The sequence below is a fragment of the Balaenoptera acutorostrata genome, chromosome 5, assembly GCF_949987535.1.
Source record: "Balaenoptera acutorostrata chromosome 5, mBalAcu1.1, whole genome shotgun sequence".
NCBI classification, from domain to species: domain Eukaryota; kingdom Metazoa; phylum Chordata; class Mammalia; order Artiodactyla; family Balaenopteridae; genus Balaenoptera; species Balaenoptera acutorostrata.
The window spans coordinates 15,121,037-15,144,446 of record NC_080068.1 but is presented as its reverse complement, the minus strand read 5'-3'; the positions used below and the strand labels follow the sequence as shown (position 1 = coordinate 15,144,446).

Here is a 23,410-nt window from a genome sequence, read left to right as displayed (position 1 = left end):
CGGTCCCCGCACCGCGATGAGGAGTGGCCCCCGCTTGCCGCAACTGGAGAAAGCCCTCGCACGAACCGAAGACCCAATACAGACAAAAATAAATAAATTAAAAAAAAAAAAAAAAAAAAAAACAGGTGTGGGGACTTCCCTGGTGGCGCAGCAGATAAGAATCCGCCTGCCAGTGCAGGGGACACGGGTTCGAGCCCTGGTCCGGGAAGATCCCACATGCTGCGGAGCAACCAAGCCTGTGCGCCACAACTACTGAACCTGCGCTCTAGAGCCCCGTGAGCCACAACTACTGAGCCCGCATGCCACAACTACTGAAGCCCACGCACCACAACTACTGAGCCTGCGCTCTAGAGCCCCGTGAGCCACAACTACTGAGCCCACGTACCACAACTACTGAAGCCCACGCACCTAGAGCCTGTGCTCTGCAACAAGAGTAGCCACTGCAATGAGAAGTCCACGCACGGCAACGAAGAGTCGCCCCCGCTCGTTGCAACTAGAGAAAGCCTGCGCACAGCAACGAAGACCCAACACAGCCAAAAAAAAATTTTTTTTTAAATTAATAAATAAATTAAATAAATAATAGGTGTGGACTGTCTTAATAATTAGTATTTCTTTTTTATTAATATAAATATTAAAGAAATAATTTAATTTAATAACAAATACTAACTGTTCATCTCTCCTGCACAGAACTAAATTGTTCAAACTGTGAAGGACATTTACAAAGAAAACAACTCCTAAAGCTAGCAATGCCACCCACTTTCCATGGGACGGACTTGTAGGGTTTTATAAAGATTATGTGAGATACGGCTTAATAAATGTTAGCTATTATTATTATTATTCTCCTGATCTCAGATTACTAATCCAAGAAATGTGGAGGTTGTACTGGATGATGTCAAAGGCCTTCTAAGGTCCCTTCCAGTCTTAAAAGTTTTATCTATCTGTGAACTGTCTATACAAAGGTATAACTCTAATCCTAAAATAAGAGTCATATCTGAATGGTAGGGCAAAGGAACATCTATTCCCTACTAAAATAAATGAATGGAAATTTGAATCCTGATAATAAGACAAAAAATAAACATAATTTATCCTAGATTTTGTTTTAGCCAAGAAGGGCATCCAAAAAAAAAAAATTTCTTTTTTTAACCAGAAATAGAACACAGCTAAATTACCTACCTCACATTCTTCACATAAGGTAGCCTTAAAATAGAAACACTGAAACCTATGGGCATTTGCTCAAAATGTACCCAACAAAAGCAATTTAAATACTCCCAGTCCAGTAATATAAAGGTAATGAACAATTAAGAAAATAATCTAATATTACTCAGCCATAAAAAGAAACAAAATTGAGTTATTTGTAGTGAGGTGGATGGACCTAGAGTCTGTCATACAGAGTGAAGTAAGTCAGAAAGAGAAAAACAAATACCGTATGCTAACACATATATATGGAATCTTAAAAAAATAAAATAAAAAGGTTCTGAAGAACCTAGGGGCAGGACAGGAATAAAGACGCAGACGCAGAGAATGGACTTGAGGACATGGGGAGAGGGAAGGGTAAGCTGGGACGAAGTGAGAGAGTGGCATGGACATATATACACTACCAAATGTAAAACAGATAGCTAGTGGGAAGCAGCTGCATAGCACAGGGAGATCAGCTCAGTGCTCTGTGACCACCTAGAGGGGTGGGATAGGGAGGCTGGGAGAGAGACGCAAGAGGGAGGATATATGGGGATATATGTATATGTATAACTGATTCACTTTGTTATAAAGCAGAAACTAACACGCCATTGTAAAGCAATTATACTCCAATAAAGATGTTTTTAAAAAAAGAGAAAATAATCTAATCAAATCAAACGTCATACACTAGATAAAACTTGTCTTACTCCTTTGTTGCAGCTGCCTACTCGATTCTGAGAGCCTATGATCTCAAGATGTTCAAATCCAACTTCTCAGAATTACCTATCTTCTTAGGCTTGCTTTTTACTCTGCCACTCTTATTTTCAAAACATGGAGCATAGAAATCATATAGCCCCTGTGAATTCTGCCGTTTCCGTGAGTACCACATCCAGGGAAATTACTAAGTTTTGTTGATTCTTCCTTTCCTCTCCCACGCTAGTCCATACCCTGATCATCTGTCACCTGGACCTTGCCTGGTGCCTACAGTAAGAGTTTTCTAAAGACCTCCTTACCGCCAACCTCCGCATGTTCCTTGCCCTTTCCTCCATCCTACTGTATTTCCATAATGGTGACCCTACTACCACTTCACACTGAAGAGTTCCATCTTGTCGACTATTTATAAAATGAGGGTGGGGGCTTCCCTGGTGGCGCAGTGGTTGAGAATCTGCCTGCCAATGCAGGGGACACGGGTTCGAGCCCTGGTCTGGGAGGATCCCACATGCCGTGGAGCAGCTGGGCCCGTGAGCCACAGCTGCTGAGCCTGTGCGTCTGGAGCCTGTGCTCCGCAACAAGAGAGGCCGCGATAGTGAGAGGCCTGCGCACCGCGATGAAGAGTGGCCCCCGCTTCCCGCAACTGGAGAAAGCCCTCGCACAGAAACGAAGACCCAACACAGCCAAAAATAAATAAATAAATATTTATTTATAAAATGAGGGTGAACAACTTCAAATATTTTCTGCTTCCTACAGTGTAGAATAAAGCTGAAGCCTGAAATAGAAGCAATCTATAATTAGTCATCAAGCTGTTTCCAACTTCAAAACAAGCGCCATAAGGTCAGGGATCATATTTTATACTATGTTCTCAAGAGCCTTGAAGATTGTAGGTACTAGAAAAACAGATGATTAAACCACAGTAAGTAAGAAATCAGTAAATCTATCCATCAGTTGAATATGTGAAATTCTGGTAGAAATATACTTAATTCACCAAAGAGAGAAAAATAGATTCTAATCTGAAAATGAGAATCTTCAGTTAAACATTAGGCTGAGCTAACCTAAGAAAGGTCAAAAATCAAACTGTATTTTCAGTAGAACAAAGTAAATCCATTTTGGATAGTTAGTTACTATATTTTTCCTAGGATTTCCAAAGAGATGTCACAACTCCCCTTGGTACTTTATCTAACAAGTATTAGGAAGAGCTTAATTGTATTTAATCTCAACCCTTTCTCAATCAGTTATCAGAAATGTAAACAAATGCTCATCGCCATCTGTACAATCTTTCATGTTATTTGAACTGTCAAACAAACTCCTGTTTGTCTACAGTTTTTTTGAGCTTACGAATATTAATCATCTTGGGTTTTTGACATTAACATATTTTCTAAATCTCTAACCATCTTTATTATTCAATGCTCAGGCTTTCTACTCACTATTTAAACTAAAGAGCAGGAAGAGCCTAAACGAACGCCAACGGGAAAGGCCCAATGCACAGAAACAAATGTAAAGCTTGTTAAAGGTGGCATCTCATTGAAAACTCCTATGAGCTTTCATTTATCCCCAGAACTACTTCCTCAAGGCATCCACTCAATAGAAAGATAAATTTTTTGCCTTAATTGGGTAGGATGTATCACTCTTAGGAATTGTGAGCAGCTAAGAAAAGACTACAAGGTCACTCATTATTTGCATAGTTCATTTTTTCCTTTGTTTTTTCAAGCCTAAATAGTCTGCATTTGTTTGAAGCAGTAATAACTTCTGTCATGAGTAAATCTTGTACATACTATATGACAGCCATAAATGTGTGTGTATCTCATAAATGCACAATGTGTAGGAAGGAAGCAGTCATGGGAGGCTCCTGAGTCAGCTTCATTATAAATCAAACTAATCACAAGCAAATGCTTCTCCTTTGATCTTTAAATACATTTTTCAGTACTGTTGTCCAGTTTTCCATAAATTTAATTGTAGCTGTATGCGTCTTTAAAAACACTGCTTTGTGGTCTCACTTAAGTTGCAAGCAGACATGGCTGCAGATGTCAGAACTACCTCTGAACTTCTGTTTACTGATGCAGAAACTAGGACAACTGTATGCTCTTCAAGAGAATGGTATCTTTACTGAGCCTCCCCAATGACTTAGATAAGAAAGGATCTAATATCAACCACCTGTTATCAGACTACGCCATCAATTCACATAGGCTGGACATCTACCCCAAGCACCTAAGGGCAGAGAAGACAACTTTTCAAACTGACCAGTCAGACCTGATTTTTCCCTTCCCTCCTTAAAGGAAGACCAAACACCCCCCTTCTCTTCCCTCTGCTTCTCCTAAGCCTAAACTTTCTCTTCACTTACCAAAAGAGCTTGATATGCCACCGAATCAGAACCCCAGCTCCCCGTGTCCTCCTTCCCCGCTTACCACTATTCAAGTCTGAATTTTCCAAACTCCATTCCCACAGGATGGTGGCCTCAAGATCACCACTTCCCAGGACAGTCTGGCCACTGTACCAAAAGGCCAAAGGATAAGGATCAATAAGGTGATACTGGTGAAGAAATCTTGAACTGGGGGTCGGGGAAGGGCAGGAAGGAAAGAAAACAGAAGAACACATGACAAGGGAGGGCACTGGGAAGAAGGCAGAATAGGGAACCAAGGCCACGAGCGAAGAAAGGGTCATGAGATGTCCCTGGTTTGGGGTCCAGGCCTTCTCTCTGGGTGTGTTGTACGTCACCGTGCACGTGCACAAAACAGTGTAAATATTTAACAGAACATCAAGATAGTAACTAATTATAGAAGCAAGAAGATCTTACACTTTGATTGAATAACTAAAATAACCTAAATGACCATAACTAATAACTATGATGCAGAGCCAATTAACTCACAGTAATATTTATGTATGTCATCAAACATGCCATTATCTTTATTGGACTCAAGTAAAATTTATAACTAAACCTCTCCCAAATGCTTATTAGCCTCTATACAAATGTGCGGTTCCAACAGTATTTTTTCTTAAAACTTTTTAACAAAAGGAGAAAGTAGTACTATGTCTTTAGAAAACTGCATTGAAAGTAAAATACTATCTCAAGATAGCATACCACTTAGACAAGGATCTCAAAGACACACTGAAGAGAAAATCTGTCTTATCCATAAAGAAGTAAACCACTTGGGATTCATAAGGAGTTATAGCCATGCCTGTTAAACTAACCCTTCCCCATAGCTATTACCTCTTAAGAGACACATCACAGAAGCAAACCAATCACTGAACTCATAGCAAAAACCAAACAAAATCAAAGAAAGCAGTATAGAGCTTTCATTTTTAAAAGTTAGAACCCAGTATGGCAGATATCATTTTAAGTAAGTCTAACTGCCTAAGCTTTCTCTCTAAAATGCATATTTAACACAGCTGCTATACTGTCTGCAGCCTTTTCATAAAAAGGCAAAATGTTTAGTCATAGCAGTGACTCCAACACTATCTTAGAATTCCCTAATGAAATGCATCCTTCCAAATCATAGAGAGACCTCTGTCTTCCCTTGGAAATAAGCCAGCAGTTCCAAACCTCAGAACAGGTGCCAGCAATAGAAATGATTTTTTGAAAATATATGTGCCCAAGAACATTACAGAGATCATTTTATAATACAGATAACATTGTATTAGTCAGATGTTTACTGAGAACAATTTATGCTGGTTCAAAAGAACTGGTATTAATCCGATTAATAAGATCAAGATTGGTATTAATCCTATTATATGCTACAGGTAACAAATAGAAGACAGGTACCTATATAATAAGCCACTGCCAACGTCCAGTTTTCAACCTTCTGCATATTTTCAACAAATATGGAATGCTTGGAAATGTGTGACCCTAACGCCATGGGTATGACAGGAATGCCATCAGGCTTAGTAAATGTAAAAAAGGAACACATAAATATGACAGCTACAGAAAGAAACACTAACAGAAATTTCCCATGTCCAAAAACCATGGGAACTAAACCATGGGAAAAGAAAAGCTATTCTTTTTCTAACAGTGCCGTTACCAAAATTCAGAGAAATACATATACTAAAAAAATTATATCCATCTTACCAACAGGATCTTCGTGAGGCAGAGGAAAGCACAGAGAAAAATCTCATTTTAAAAACTACCTAATTAATGGGCGATCTTTAATTTTGCTTTAAAATGTATTTTCCAGTAGTACCTACTGTAGAATAAAAAATCTGAATCCAGTTATGAGCCTATGGTTGAAAGTATCTAGGTGTTTATCTCCCACATACTTCCCAGAATACTGTGAATATGATTTTTTTACACTACCACCACTCCAAAAATACCTAAGACTAAATGAGCATTATTCCAAAAGAGAGAACTCCAAGAACTTGTTTCCCTGCCAAATGATGAATGCTACTCAATTACCAAGAAAAACCACAAATAAAGAAAAATGGTCAGAGTTTTCAGCCACCAAATTGAGGAGAAGAACACTAAGTACTAATTTTTGTCCAAACATATCCTTCAAGGCTTTTTTCAAATCCCAATTTATTTACTACCACTCCGGTGCTTATTAATCTGCCCTGTGTTACTACACTCAACCCTTAAAGGTGTTCTGTCTTGCACTGTTTATTGTTATATAGTGTTGGCATCTCCACGGGCCTACAAATGTAACTCAACTACATACAAAATGTCAGTCTCTGGCCTGGATGTCTAATGTGAATGTGCCCCTTTAAAACTGGAGGCTACTTTGAATTCCTTTGAACACCTTTTTTTGTGAAATAAACTGACTTGGCTTTCTGTAGGCCAGAATAGGGAGATAAAACAAGCAATCACTGACGTCTCTCAGTGAGTACGTTTGTAAAATCCTGACTCGTGGGCACTGGTTACTTTAACTATGGGCCTTATTTTTTAGCTTATGAGTTAAACAGTAATCAATTTTACCCAAAAGTCTGAGAATATACCTTATATGGTAGCAACGAAGAGAATACCTCAAAGTATGTGTCATTATGCCTTACAAAACCAAACGGAAGTGAGGGTGATTACTCCTCTTTCCTTAGGTAGCCACTGAGCTATCTAGTTCAAAACATATGTTGCTCTGCTAATATGTTTGTTCTAGTAGTCTAAACGTATTTCCTTGATGAGTCCTACTTAATCGGAACATCTTTATTCTTCTCTACCAGTGACCTAATAAAACAGAAACATGCCTTCTTAAACTGCAATTCACTATTAAGATGCCACATAACATTTTCATTCAGTTACTCCATATGTGTTTAAGCCCAGAGATTTAATGTGCTCTGTAGTTCATGTGTGAATATAATTCTACCAGAAATGTGAACAGTATGGAGGTTTGTTAAAAAAAAAAGAGCACATCCACAAACATCTCAAAATCAAACAAATTTGTTACTTACGGAGAAACTAGTGTTTCTATGTAGTCCATTCTATAATAATAAGGAAAATGGTAAGAAATGTCAGAGAGCTATACAGGTTCAAAATGAATTAGTCAACTCTAGTTTCCCTGAGAACAGATTAACACTGAAATTCACACATTTCAACCCTCCCTCCTCTTAAGGTTCTTTTCGATGATGAGATGACTCTCCCTCAAAATTGTATGCAAATTGTGTGCAAGTATACATGTATTTTCCACTGAGTTGGTCCACAGCTTTCCCCAAATTCTCAAAGGCATCTATGACCAAAAGAAATGTTCCGAACTAATGACTTAGTGAAATCTTAGAACACTGTTTCTCAAAGTGTGGTTCCGAAGCCACCAGTGCCAGCATACTTCAATGACAGGGGAAACGAATCGCGAGCCCTTCAAGACCCACACGCTAAAGATGTTGCAAAACAAAAACAAAAATCTGTTAGCATCAAGAAAATTTAAGGACTCAGAATGAATGTTTATTCAAAGTGGTGCAAAATCATGACTTCACATGCTAACGGCAGGTAAGTATAGCTTAAAAAAGCGGGGACTCGCTTTTAAACTTTTAAAATCTTCATAGCATAAATCACTAACATCTAATAAGGGTCTCTATTCCAATGAGGCACTACATTCAATACTGAATTCTGAAAAGAGGTATGGCCCTTCCCCTCATCTACCGTTTTCTACTATTTACTTTTCCCACATGTATTGCAACTCTCCAGAAAGCAGTGCTCCTCAAACTATCTGTGGTGGAAGATACCATCTGTGGAGAAAGATTTCCCCCCATTTGCCTTTACCGATTCTTCTGTAATCTACAATAAATTACGGAAAAAACAAAATTTAAAGAGGCCACTCAAAATATAAGACCAAATTCTTTATCATCAGAGTCAATAGACATAAAATTACTCTGTCAAATGACAGAAGTTTCTAGATACTTACTCTTCATTTCTATCCTTATTTCATCTCAAACTGTAACTGACAGTTTGCTGATCTGAAGACCAGCAAGGAGCCTCCTTCTAGGCAAGAACTACATCTTTTATTTCTCTTCAGGTTCATTGTACAAAGACTTAAACATAATACACAATAAACATTTGATGAATCACCACACTGGAAATTAAAGGTATTTAGTAAATAGGCTATTATTTAATAATTTAACCCATTTCCGGTTTTTTTTTTTTTTTTGCTCTTATGTTAAACAAAGTGATGAATAATACTGTACATTTATTTTGTCACACTCATCTGACTTTTTCTTTAGGAATTATTTCTAAAAAGGTATGCGCATTTAAATTTTTGATCCGTGACACTAGATTGCCAGCAAGAATATTTGCAGCCATTTACAACCCTGCAAACTGTGTATGAGAATGTCCGTTATCCACACCCTTGCGATCCTTAGTTTTATAAAAGAAACCTGAGGGTAATTCTAGCTCTACCACTAACAAATCCTGTGACCCTGGGCAAGTCATTTACCCCTCTGGCCTCATTCTGCTCAGCTGTACAGGAGAGTTGGATCAAATGTTCTAGGGTCCCTTTCAACTCTAAACTATAATAAATATTTACACAGAATTTACAATCTCTCATTAGTCTGAAGTCATTACAATCAGTATCCCTTACTCAGGCACTGAAATGAATTTTGTATTATTCTCCAATTACTTCATACATATTTACTCTTATTTCTTCATTACAAAACACTAAAATGGCAAACATGGGTGCTTTTCAAAAACCTGAAACTGTGTCAACATTAGAAACTCAAAAGGTTGGATTTTGGAGCTAATTAGGAGAGACGAGAATCTAGCTTATCTACTTTTTCAGATCCCAAATGAGTTTTTCTTTTAGAATGAATTAGCCTAAATGACAAGAATCTTCTTTCCACTGGTAGCAGCGGAGCCTTCTGGCATTTAATGCTGAGTTACGCCTTCATTCATACTGAGTGAGTGCATATGGACCAGATGCTAATGACTATAAGAGTAAATTATTAGGCTAATGGGGAAACCAAATACTCATTCACTCCATCATTTAACAAATACTTGCCAGGTGTCTATTATGTGCCAGGCTATTCTAGACACGGTGATACAACAAACAAAATGAATCCATGCCCTCGTGGAACTTTACGTCAATCAACTGGAAAGAGAAAACCAACATATAAAAATGCAGATAACTAATTAAATGTCAGGCATACAATAAAGGGAATAGTAAGTGACAATAAATAACTTCAGAAGAATATAAGTCCACAAGTTGCTTCCACATCAACGCATGTGGGTGTTCTTCACGTTTTCATTGCTTAGAACAGACTGCTTACATTTACAACTCTTACTCCTGGATACCATACTATTCCAAGAAATCCATGCTTGTCAACTCCCGGTTCCTTTCAGTGCTGTTTCTACCATGCCCTTTCTCTCATCCCTTAAAGAAGATGGGTAAGTCTTCACTCCATTCCCATCTCTGGAAGTGTGATCTCAGTTTTCCTTTGTACATCTGTAGCCTTTAAGAACTAAGACTCATCAAAACTTGGACCCAAGGATTTAACACTTCTGTACATGAATTATTTTATTCATCCCGCTTGGGATTTGTTGAGGGGAAAAAAGAAAAAACAAAAAAAACCCCTGGGAATCCTTTCCTTCCAGCTCTCTTTCTTTAGGTCGGAACTACTACCAATACACCTTTATGGGTCTCCTGTGCCTTTTCCTGCCATCCCAGGTTTATTTTTCTAGCCCAGGAATCCAGCCTGCACAGTTGGCTTTTATTGAGACGGCACCAATTGTTGGTAGATCACGTCTAGCACTCGGGTCTCTAGTCACAAACCACTGATTTACCCTAGATGCTTTACTCCCTCCACAGAAAGCAAACACGTGATCACAAACAGCAGCTACACGTGAAAAGGAAATGTTCTTACGTCAGTGCCACTATTTTTTTTTTTTTCTTCCTTTTTTAAACTAAGAGTAAAAGGGACTGTAGCAACACTGAAGGATTCTTGTTTCAGTGCGACTGGTGCGCCACATGTGTCTGAGCTCTGGGCAAATGGGACTTGGCAGGGGGCAGGGTGCTGACAGCCGTCAGGGAAAGTCTATTAAGCAATGTCACTGTTCCCAGTTGTGCAAAGCCTGCACAGAGGTGGGAGTGAGGGAGCGGAAGGGGCCAAGATTTTGGTTGCCTGGCAGAATACGCCTGAAGCACATCGTCTGCTGTTTCATCTTCACCCTGTTTCCCACTTACTACATCAGCACTTCGATGAATCAAACCACCTCTTCCCTTCACAGTAAGAGCCCAGGGTCACTTAACTATAAGGATAGGACTAAAGCCATTATTGTTAAAGAAAGCAAGAATTTACTGGCAGAGGTTACAGGTAAATCTAGTCTCAGAGCTTTTCTTGTATAAATCAAAAATATCAGTACTACCAACTGTTGATCATTCCTGAATGATGAAAGACCAACGTCTTACTTAAAAGTCTTTGAGGTAAGGTATTGAGTTGGCCAAAAAGTTCCTTCGGTTTTTAAAGTAAAAATAAAAGACACATTTTTCATTTACACCAAGAACTTTATTGAACAACGTATCCACCCTTTTGTTCCATTACCTTCTGCCATTTTTCAGGCAACCTCATAATTCCATCTTCCCAAAACTTTTTATATTTTTGGGCAAAGAACTGTTCCAGGTGCCTTTTACAGTCTTCCAGGGAGTTGAAATTTTTTCCATTGAGAGAATTTTGTAAAGACCGAAATAAATGGAAATCTGAAGGTGCAATGTCTGGTGAATATGGCGGATGAATCACAACTTCCCAGCCAAGCTGTAACAGTTTTTGCCTGGTCATCAAAGAAACATGTGGTCTTGCGTTATACTGATGGAAGATTATGCATTTTCTGTTGACTAATTCCAGACGCTTTCCGTCTAGTGCTGCTTTCAGTTGGTCTAATTGGGAGCAGTACTTGTTGGAATTAATCATTTGGTTTTCCAGAAAAAGCTCATAATAGAGGAATCCCTTCCAATCCCACCACAATCACAACATCCCCTTCTTTGTATGAAGACCGGCCTTTGGTGTGGTTGGTGGTGGTTCATTTTGCTTGCCTCACGATCTCTTCCGTTCCACAACATTATACAGTATCCACTTTTCATCGCCCGTCACAATTTGTTTTAAAAAACAGAACGTTTTCATTACGTTTAAGTAGAGAATCGCATGCGGAAATATGGTCAAGAAGGCCTTTTCCTCTTAACTTACGTGGAACACAAACATCAAAGTGATTCATATAACCAAGCTGGTGCAAATGATTTTCAACACTTGATTTGGATATTTTGAGTATGTCGGCTATCTCTCGCATGGTGTAACTGTTTTCAATTAATGTCTCGATTTGATCTCTATCAACTTCAACTGGTCTACCCGACCGTGGAGATCGTCCAGCGAGAAATCTCCAGCATGAAACTTCACAAACCACTTTTGACACGTTCAATCAGTCACAGCACCTTCTCCATACACTGCACAAATCTTTTTTTTGCGTTTCAGTTGCATTTTAACCTTTCTTGAAATAATAAAGCATAATATGCCAAAAATGTTGCTTTTTTTCTTCCACCTTGAATATTGAAATGGCTACACAAAATTTCACCAGTTTTGATTAAGTTTTTTAAAAAATTCATGCTGATATGACAGCTGTCACAATACAATCTAACAAAATTGTTTCGAATAAAGTTAAAGGCAACTAAGCACTACTGGAGCCACCTTTCAGAAAAAACAAACGAACTTTTTTGGCCAACCCGGTAGTTGACATAAATTCCATTCTTTCAGTGAATGGTTATTGAGTACCTGATTATACCAGTGCATAAGGTATCTTGCATGCATGTATGTGTGTGTGTGTGTGTGTGTGTGTGTGTAAGAGACAGAGAGAGAGTATGTGGGGGAGAGGGGGCAGGAAAGGGGAGGTAACAGAGTTATATTTTTAATTGTTAGAAGTATGTGAAATTAACATAATATTTATAAGACTAACTATCATTTATTGAGTACTCACCACATGCCAGGCACTATGCTAGACACTTGTTGACTTTCTCTTTTCACAAAACCTTCCATTTCCATATGCAAAACGACAAAGATCAGATAACAAATGAAAAATGTCACATTTGCTCTTCCATCTCACGGGTTAACATCTTGCCTTAAAATTTCTTCGATATATGCAAACATCTATTCAAAAAGTTAAACGTTAAGAATACATTTCCAAGAAAATCTATCTGGCAAACCCCTGGTTAGCTTAGGTATTATTCTCTGCTAACAATTATTGTAAGCCATTTCCCCAACTTCCAAGTAAGATGGAAAATAGCACACCATATTACAATATTATTTGAGTTAGAAAACTCTTACTCTGAAGTAAAAGCCTGTTAACTAGTCCGTAAGTTCTCCAGCAACACTGTTCAACATTATAGACATAAACTAGAGACCAATGTGCTCACATGTAATGTCTAATAGCTCAGAAACACTCAGGTGAGAAACATATCCCTTGCAACAGATTCTTTAACCACAGGCACACTTCAGGGACTAAAAACTGTTCTGGCACAAAACCAATGGAATAGAAACATAAATTTTTACTGAGAATTCTCTGAAGAGTTACAGCAAGTTTCAAGGGTAAAGATTTTTTCAGTAAGTATTGTGGGGTTTTGTTGTTGTTGTTGTTATATTTCATTTTGTTTGGAAGCAACAAGGGAGGAAGGAGAGACAGTAGGCATTTTGCCCTACCAAAGTGATTTGCAAACCAAAAACTTTTCTCCTTAAAGCAATGTAAAACACACAAAAAACCCAAAAACTGGCAGACGTGACCCAGCCCCAGATGAAATGGATGTTTTAGTATACTTATTTTCTTCACTCAAAATCTAAAACTATATTTAGGTATTTAATTAAATAAATGAAATCTTTCTTGATTTTCACTTGATAATTACTCCACAATCATAAAAAAAAATCAGCAACAATTTTTTGGAATAATTTGAGAAGGATAGGTATTATTAGCAAGGATGTGGAGAACAGGTAACCCTCCGGCACTGCTGGCTGGAATGTAAAGTGGTGCAGCCACTATGGGAAACAGTATGGAGGTTTCTCGAAACATTAAAAATATAACTATAATACAATCCAGTAATTCCACTTTTGAGGATTTATCCAAAGAAAATGAGAACACTAATTTGAAAAGATACATGCACCCCCATGTTCACTGCTGAAAACTGAAAAGACTGAGTGTACATGATAGTGGACAAGAATTCCTGCGTTCTACGAAGCAGTGATTCCCGTACTCAGCTGATCAAAATCTCTCAGGGCACTTGTTAAAAGTATAGGTGATGGGGACTCATTACAAGAGATTCTCATCTAGAAAGTCTGAGTGAGGACCCAGGAATCTAATAATCCTCTAGGCAGGAACGAGGGTCCGTGGGTACAGGTTCCAGAAAGAAAGATTTCAATTCTCAGCACAGATAAGGGCTTGAAAACATTCAGATCATTCCAGAAATGAAATGGTTTCCTTGCAAAGTAATGAGATTCCTATTTCTGGGTATGTCTAAGCAGAAGGCAGACAGCCACATGCCACGGGTACCGCACAGGAGATACATGAATCTGAAAATGAAAAATAGAGTAAGTACACAATAAATTATTGGTGAGTAAACGGCCAGATGCAAGAAACCATTACATAATTTTAGTCACACACTGTAAATGGTCTTTCTCCATGAGAGTAATATAATCATGAAGTTCTGATTCTCATTACACATCAGTCATCTCAGTCAGATTGCAAAAATTTTTTGTTTTACCATAGCAAGTGCTAGAAAATGAAAACTGAGTTTCAATCTAGCTAGCGTTCAGAGAAACTGAATTTATATTATTAAAATAAATAATAAGCATAGCTTCAAAATAATTTCAAAAAGAAGTACAGTAACTTTCTGTTAAACTGTGACGACACTGGTAAATGGAAGAAACGAGAGAGGAGGAGGTTTCCTAGGCCAGAAAGAATTGATTATTCAGGGTACTATAAGTTATCTCTACACTGAATATTTAAATTGTCCCATAAAGATGTAACAGTAATCACTCCAAACACGAATAAAAAGATGCTGTGTGAGCTAAACGCAGTCGATTTCCCTATCATTCTCTATAGAATAAATATAAACTCTCATATTAAGTAACCTGATGTTAGACAGTCAAAATCACAACCTGCATTTTAGGAGCTCACAGGAACAAGCAAAAGAGTAAAACCATAAAAGGGGTAGAACTCCGAGTGGTCTGGAGTTAGATGTTCAAATGACCTTTCTTAAGTGTTTGATAGATAAGAAGCAAGTCTCAGATAGCGAAGCTGGTACAGGTAGTTAAGATTTTTGGGCCTTTTAAAACAGGATTGTTATCAGATTTTGAGTGGTTTAATTGGTAAGAAAAGAATTTCTTCTGGTGGCCAAGTGACAGATACAAACACCTAGGAGGAGAAACTTGGCAGATCTCTAAAATAAATTCACATCTGACCTGGACAATATTACTGCTATTTTTGTCCCAATGTGAACTTGCACCATCAAAAACACCTTCCTTCTACATGATGAAAGGCTACTATAAAACAATATTATTTTGGGAGAGATCAGTGAAAAATACCCATCTTAATTAAAAATTCTACCGGCTAAAGAAAGGTTAAGGAATCCTCTTGTAGTAATAATTTAAATACTGAATTAATATTCAAGAAAGTTATTTTTAAAAGGAAGTACACCCACACTGAATGCATCTGTCCGGAGCTTGTTCAGCTATTTAAGAAAATAAGTGGCGGGGGAAGGGAGATAATTTAGACTATATAATCTAAAGTGTCTTGCCACTAACAATATAACTTTCTATGCCTGTTTGTGACCATTGGTTCCATGGGGAGATGGGAAATAACTGAATAATTTCAGAAATACCCAACATCTGATACACCTAATACCTCCGATCTTGAAAACAAAAAGATAGCCACTATCACAAACTTCTGTTTGTTGAGTTAAAAATCAACAACAAAACTTTCAAAATGGTAAAGTAGGAAGGAAGAAATCTGACTACGTGCCCATCCTGCAAAATACTTGGCTGGTACTTACACCAGTGACAACACCCACACAGATATCTATTTCAACATGCTGCCTGGTACAGGCTTGATGCTGATAATACAGAAGAGGAGGAGGAAAGGGGAAGAAACGTTGCAGAGTTAGATGGTATTCATTCACTTAACCTCAGAAAGACACGATAAAGCACTAGCATTCCTAGTCTATGAGTGAGGAAACTAAGACAGAGAGTTGCTAGTCTGAGGTCACAGAGCTAGGAAGTCACAGTGCTGAGGCTGGAACCCGGGCAGTGTGATTTCAAGGTCCATCCTGTGACCCCGGCGGGGCTGCCCTCCCACCCGACACATCACCTGTCACTCTCCCTCCTGAGATAACACACTGCACCCTCCAGCCAAATGTACACGTTTTACTCTTCGCAGTTTATTCCCTTAAATCCCATCTATCCGTCCCTCCAAATTAGATAAACTAGGCTGGATAAAGTAGGAGGCAAATCTCTCTCCCTTAAAGTTTAGCTCTAAACCGTTACCCTGATTAACTCTCAGGTATCCAAAAATAGGTATCCATACATCACACAAGTTAAAAAAAAAAAAAAAATTCCTCAGTCAAAATTTCTAACCATGCAGACCAAAAAAGAAGGGAAACTGAGGAAGCTGAAGATGAGGAGACAGGAGGGAAAAGGAGGGGAAAGAGGGAAGAGAAAGTAAAGGAAGAGAGGGAAAGTGGCAGAAAAGACAGGACCCCCTCCACCCAATCTCCTTTCTTCATTTTAAAATCAGTTCTTTTACTGAGCTAATCTTACTCCAAAATCCAACTCATAGGCTCACCTAGTGGGGGAGACAAGGTAGCCTGCCCAGTTTCTGCCTTCCAAGATGGGGCAGTACCATATTTCCTCCCAACATTTTAATTTTGGTAGGAGGATCTTCCCCAAGATGCCCCTGATGAATGATGACAGAAGCCTCTCTCTGAGGAGGCTGGTGAGGTAGGAGTATGATTGATCAATGAAATATAATTGATCAATGAAATATGATTGATCAATGAAATAATATAGAGAACATTTCCTCAAAGCATCTGTGAAGAGCCAGTTTTTTAAAAAATCTCCAATCTGTTTCAGACCAATACCTTAATAAAAATACAACAAAAAAATTATCTGAAAAATTAATTTTAAAAGTGTATAAAATAAAAGTCCCAAATTTCTACTACTAGATTCAACAGACATAAAATCACTGGGTCACCAGGGGGAAAGGGGTGGAGGGATAAATTGGGAGATTGGGATTGACATATACACACTACTATATGCAAACTAGATAACTAATAAGGACCTACTGTACAGCACAGGGAACGCTACTCAATACTCTGTAATGGCCCATATGGGAAAAGAATCTAAAAAAGAGTGGATATATGTATATATATAATTGATTCACTTTGCTGTACACCTGAAACTAACACAACATTGTAAATCAACTATACTGCAATAAAATTTTTTTAAAAATAAGATAAAATAAAATTACTGGGTCAAAATGCTATAAAAATTTCTAAATACTCTCAATTTCTGAACTTACGTTATCACAAACTGACGACTCTCTGGACAACACTTCGAATAACACTGTATTAGAACATCAAAGACCAATTTCTGTGCCTTAAATATCATGATATTTAAAAGAGTTAAAAATTTTTTTTTAGAAATTTAGAAACATATTTTTTTCTAAGTGTCAACAGGAATTACCAGAAGGGATTAGACAATGTGATTATGGGCAACTTTCCAATATTTCTTCTTTATACTCTATATTTTTAAAATTAGTAGAAGTAAATAAAATTTTAAAAAACAAATATCATTTCAGTTGCTATAACTTGTTTTATGATACATAAAAGCCTGAATACCCAAAACACCATTTCTGCCTTTTTACCTTTTTAGACTTTTTGCGTGTTCCTCCTCTCTTTACTCAGCCTTCAATTCCCCCAGTGTAAAAAGAAAAATGTATGCATAACTTATGTAAAATTTCCTGAGGCTGGATATTATGGGTATGGATCCCCTAGCTTGGAAGATCTGTTAAAATGTTAACTGCGTTTACACATGTCCCTTTGGCTAAAAATTAACGAAAGAATTCACAGATGTTAATAAAATTCACAACTTTTCAAATACTCTTACAAGGTTTTAGATGCTCTGAAAGGAGCTGCTTTTGCTGACAGGCACAGTAACTTATTCAGAAAAAAAATTATACTTTGAAAAAAATTATACTGTCAGGTGTGAATAGTCACCATTGGCAAAGTAATACCACGTTTGGATTCTCCACTATGTACAAGGTTTTAATATTAAAAGAATCTGCCCCCAAAGAAAATATATACAGCTCTTAAAACATATGAAAAGTAGATAAATGCTAAAATTATTTTGCACCTATCAGAGATCTATAAATGTGATAACTGTGTGTTGCCAGGATGTGGGGAAATATACACTTTCATACAATATTGGTGGGCAGTTTGGCAATATACGTGTTAAAATTACAAGTATGTATACAGGCAAAACCTTGGAGATATTGTGGGTTCGGCTCCAGACCACCACAATAAAACAAATATTGCAATACAGCAAGTCACATGAATTTTTTGGTTTCCCAGTGCATACAGAAGTTATGGTTACACTATACTGTAGTCTATGAAGTGTGCAATAGCTTTATGGCTAAAAAGTGTACTTACCTTTATGTAAAATACTTTATTGCTAAAGAATGCTAACCGTCATCTGAGCCTTCAGTGAGCTGTAATCTTTTTGCTGGGGGAAGGTCTTGCCTCAGTGTTGATGCTGCCGACTGATTGGGTGGTTGGTTGCTGGCGCCTGGGGTGGCGTGGCAACTTCTTAAAATAGGACCACAGTGACGTTTGCCGCACTGACTGACTCTTCCTTGTACCTGAACACTTAGAGGTCATTGTAGGGTTCTTAATAGGCCTCATTTCAATATTGTTGTGTCTCAGGGAATAGGGAGGCCCAAGGAGAGGGAGAGAGATGGGGAAACAGCAGGTCGGTGGAGCTGACAACACACAGCATTTGTGGATTAAGTTTGCTGTTCTGCATGGACGCAGGCCGTGACACCCCAAAACCACTGTAATAGTAACATCAAAGATGATCACAGATCACCATAACAAATATAGCAATAACAAAAAAGTTTGAAATATTGTGAGAATTACCAAAATGTGACACAGAGACACAAAGTGAGCAAATGCAGCTGGAAAAACAGCACCAACAGCCTTGCTGGACTCAGGGTTGCCACAAACTTCAATTTATAAAAAATGCAGTACCTGCAAAGCACAGTAAAGTGAAGTGCAATAAAATGAAGTACTCCTGTATATACTTTTTGATGCAGCAATTCTACCTCTAGGAACTTATCCTACAAATATCTTCACCCATGGGTGAAATCATGCACAGTCATTCTGCCATAATGCAACATGTGTTCCTAGAAATCACTGTGCTGTGCAAAATCATACCATAAGAACCTGATGGGGAAAATAGGGCTTCTGGGGAAAATAGGGTTAAAGGCACAACACTGGGACTTTACCTTGAAAAAGACCAGAAGTTTGCTAGTAGAAGTGGGCTATAGCATGGGAGTTGGTTATTTCGATGTGATGGAAGGAGGGTTATCCAAAGTGGGATGGAAAGTTGTAATACCAGATGAGGATGGAGGTGACTCCTAACACGTCTGATAAACTGATAAGCAGATGTTTGAGGTGTATGTATTTTGTGTATTCCTAAGCAGCTTGGTTCAGCTGGGTACAGTTTTCTATGTTCATCTAGTGTTTCTCCCAGACTAAATCACACATAAGCAAATGCAAAATTCGGCTCACATTACTGTTCAAAATTGTTCCCTGATATATTGATTGTGTTGGAAAAAATTCATGTTTTCAAAACATGATAGCAGAACTGATGGTATAGTTGATAAGTTATGGAACATCTACATAGTGAAATTCTTTGCAATTGCAAAAAAAAAGAGAAATTATTTGTCAATTACCTCAGTAAAGCTGAAAAAAATGAGGACGCTTTTAAGTAATGATGAAGCAAGATCTATATAGAGCACAGATTAAGGTAAAAAAAAAAAAAAACAGGGCACAGAACAGTGTGAACAAAATGCTACCATTTGTACAAGAAAGGGGGAAATAAACACAAATTCACGCATGTCTCTATTTACATAGAAAAAATTCTGAAAGGATACTCAAAAAATTACTAATCGCAGTTACTGATCTGGAGGCTAGGCACACAGGAGACAGAGATAAGGGGTTACAGAGGTAAGAGGTTACTCATTTGGAACCGGGCGGAGCAGACAGGTAACAGATTATTTACTATATATGTTTGTTACATGGTTTCTTATCTGAACCTTACAAATGTATTACATATTCAATAAATACATAAATAAATGAATGAAAGTTTAAGTGTACTCTCAAGAAAGGAGAAGAGAAGACATAAATAATTACTTTTTCTCTCCATTTTATGTTTCATCTCCTGTAACTGAATACAGACCTGTGGTCACAGCAGTAAATAATAATAAAATATAATCTAGTCGAATATATTATATTAGATAAAAATAATAATAATTTATTACATGCCTCTTGACCATAAGAAATGTCTTCTATAGAGAGAGCTTCACTTCTAGAAACGTCTATTAACACAAAATATACTTTAATGAACAGGTGGTGTAATCAATCTTATCTTGAATAATGAATAGAATTTCTTCATGAAAGAATAGAATAGAATTTCTTTTACCTACTAAGTAGACCAGAGTGCCCAACCCTAAAGAATTCCATGAAATCATTTGCAGTAAAAACCTATGGGTAGGGACTTCCCTGGCGGTCCAGCGGTTAAGACTTCACCTTCCAATGAAGGAGGTGTGGGTTCGATCCCTGTTCAGGGAACTAAGATCCCACATGCCTCCCGGCCAAAAAACCAAAACATAAAACAGAAGCAATATTGTAACAAATTCAATAAAGACTTTAAAAAATGGTCCACATCCAAAAACAAAAAAAACAAAAAAACTTAAAAAAACCCCCACCAAAACCTATGGGCAAAGTTCCTTCTGAAATTTATACCATTAACAGCTTTTACAGCTATTGTTTTTGCTGACAGGCTAAATGAGAGTAAAATACTAGACAGTTATAATCATAAGGTCACATAATTAAGTACAAAGAGCTTTGATCAAAAATATAATTACTCTGTGAAAAGTCACACAATAAGGAGTGAAGAACCTATTTCCAAAGCAGCTATAAGAGGGGGGGGAAAAAAACCCTCAAAACTTTATATATTATAAAGTTATATATTATTCAGACATCTTCCCTCCTGCTTTAGTTTCCCCTTCCTCATCTTACAATGGCTACATGCATGTACTCATTCATTCTGTACACATCCATTATACACCAAGGAGGCAATGGGAAATAGGCAATATAGTGAACAAGAAAAATTCAGGTTCTGCCTTGGTGAAGTTAGTATAGAAAGTAGACACTAATTAAATAATTAGCATAATTACAGCACTTAAATATAATTCTCATAAGTGTACTACCTTTTTTTTAATGCAAGGTAATATGAGAGCAAATAATACAGCTATCTCAACCAGTCTAGGGGTCAACCAGGTTACTCAGGAGTCCAGGGGTTAGCCAGGCAGAAAGAGTTTAAAAAAGAAGATCAGTATGTGTGAAGATCCTGAGCTGGAAATACACCACTACAATAGTAAAATATATAAAAAGTCAATGAAATACTAAAAACACAAAAGCGTCTCTGTTAAATATATTTAATTTTCATTTTTAGCCATGAGCAAAAGACCTCTGAAATCACTCATGGGGATACTCAATTTTAAATTTACCACTGAATTTAAGTGAGGAATAAATGTAACTCTAATATCTCTCTGCAGGTACAATCCAAATGAACCTGCTATTTTTTTTTTTTAAAACATCTTTATTGGAGTATAATTGCTTTACAATGTTGTGTTAGTTTCTGCTGTATAACAAAGTGAATCAGCTATACGTATACATATATCCCCATATCCCCTCCCTCTTGCGTCTCCCTCCCACCCTCCCTATCCCACCCCTCTAGGTGGTCACAAAGCACCAAGCTGATCTCCCTGTGCTATGTGGCTGCTTCCCACTAGCTATCTATTTTACATTGGGTAGTGTATATATGTCCATGCCACTCTCTCACTTCGTCCCAGCTTACCCTTTCCCTTCCCCGTGGCCTCAAGTCCATTCTCTACATCTGAGTCTTTATTCCTGTCCTGCCCCTAGGCTCTTCAGACCAATTTTTTTTTTAAGATTCCATATATATGTGTTAGCATACGGTATTTGTTTTTCTCTTTCTTACTTCACTCTGTATGACAGACTCTAGGTCTATCCACCTCACTATAAATAACTCAATTTCGTTTCTTTTTATGGCTGAGTAATATTTCATTGTATATATGTGCCACATCTTCCTTATCCATTCATCTGTTGATGGACACTTAGGTTGCTTCCATGACCTGGCTATTGTAAATACTGCTGCAATGAACATTGAGGTGCATGTGTCTTTTTGAATTATGGTTTTCTCTGGGTATATGCCCAGTAGTGGGATTGCCGGGTCATATGGTAGCTCTATTTTTAGTTTTTTAAGGAACCTCCATACTGTTCTCCATAGTGGCTGTATCAATTTACATTCCCACCAACAATGCAAGAGGGTTCCCTTTTCTCCACACCCTCTCCAGCATTTATTGTTTGTAGATTTTTTGATGATGGCCATTCTGACTGGTGTGAGGTGATACCACATTGTAATTTTGATTTGCACTTCTCTAATGATTACTGATGTTGAGCATCCTTTCATGTGTTTGTTGGCAATCTATATATCTTCTTTGGAGAAATGTCTATTTAGGTCTTCTGCCCATTTTTGGATTGGGTTCTTTGTTTTTTTCATATTGAGCTGCATGAGTTGCTTGTAAATTTTGGAGATTAATCCTTTGTCAGCTGCTTCGTTTGCAAATATTTTCTCCCATTCTGAGGGTTGTCTTTTCGTCTTGTTTATGTTTTCCTTTGCTGTGCAAAAGCTTTGAAGTTTCATTAGGTCCTTTATTTCCATTTCTCTAGGAGGTGGGTCAAAAAGGATCTTGCTGTAATTTATGTCATAGAGTGTTCTGCTTATGTTTTCCTCTAAGAGTTTTATAGTGTCTGGCCTTACATTTAGGTATTTAATCCAATTTGAGTTTATTTTTGTGTATGGTGTTAGAGAGTGTCCTAATTTCATTCTTTTACATGTAGCTGTCCACTTTTCCCAGCACCACTTATTGAAGAGGCTGTCTTTTCTCCATTGTATATTGTTGCCTCCTTTATCAAAGATAAGGTGACCATATGTGCGTGGGTTTATCTCTGGGCTTTCTATCCTGTTCCATTGATCTATATTTCTGTTTTTGTGCCGGTACCATACTGTCTTGATTACTGTAGCTTTGTAGTATAGTCTGAAGTCAGGGAGCCTGATTCCTCCAGCTCCGTTTTTCTTTCTCAAGACTGCTTTGGCTATTTGGGGTCTTTTGTGTTTCCTGCTTTTTGTTTTTATTTTTTTTTCATTGTTTCCTCACACCCAATTAATCATTCTGCCATTTTTGATTTTTTAATGTAATGCTTATTGAAGTAAAGCACACACAGAGAAAAGTACACTAAACATTAGTATGTAACTATATAGATGATGTTTTACAAAGTAATGACACAAGAGTAATTAAAACCTAGATGGGGAAACAGCACATGAAGCAACCTCAGAACCTACTTTTTAAAGCACACACATTTGATTTCCCAATGCTTAGCACTGACCTCAAAGGCCAGGTCACTCCTCATTTGGATTACTGGCTGAACATCTAGGTTTAGCTAAGCAGTTCTCTAAGGATTCACCAATAACAGATATAACAATGAATGTAGTTTTTCCTCTCAGACTATCTAGCAAGTTAAAACTCGGTCACAGCTTGTAGCTCTACACTCAGCCTGGCAGTCTTCTTTGAAGAGAAAAGTATTGGTGGCAAACAGTGATCCGAAATCTATGATTTGAAACTGGACAATGGCACACTAGATACACATTCTCCTATGTTACAATAACGTATATGGTTAACCTCAAACAGATGCCCACTTTATTCAATGAAGCTGTTTCACAATCT

The 23,410-nt window shown here is 37.7% G+C and overlaps 1 protein-coding gene across 13 annotated transcripts in view; it reads right to left on the bottom strand.

Annotated features, from left to right (window-relative positions):
- The window catches only part of PDLIM5 (PDZ and LIM domain 5), a 213,219-nt gene that overhangs the window by 150,118 nt on the left and 39,691 nt on the right, over positions 1-23,410 (bottom strand). Inside the window, exon 1 of one of the 13 annotated variants that reach the window (XM_057547530.1) lies at positions 17,967-18,067. The exons of the other annotated variants lie outside the window; for them this stretch is intronic. The gene's annotated coding sequence lies outside the window, so the exon portion shown is untranslated. Of the gene's footprint in view, positions 1-17,966; positions 18,068-23,410 lie in introns of those variants that run through there. 13 annotated transcript variants of the gene reach the window in all.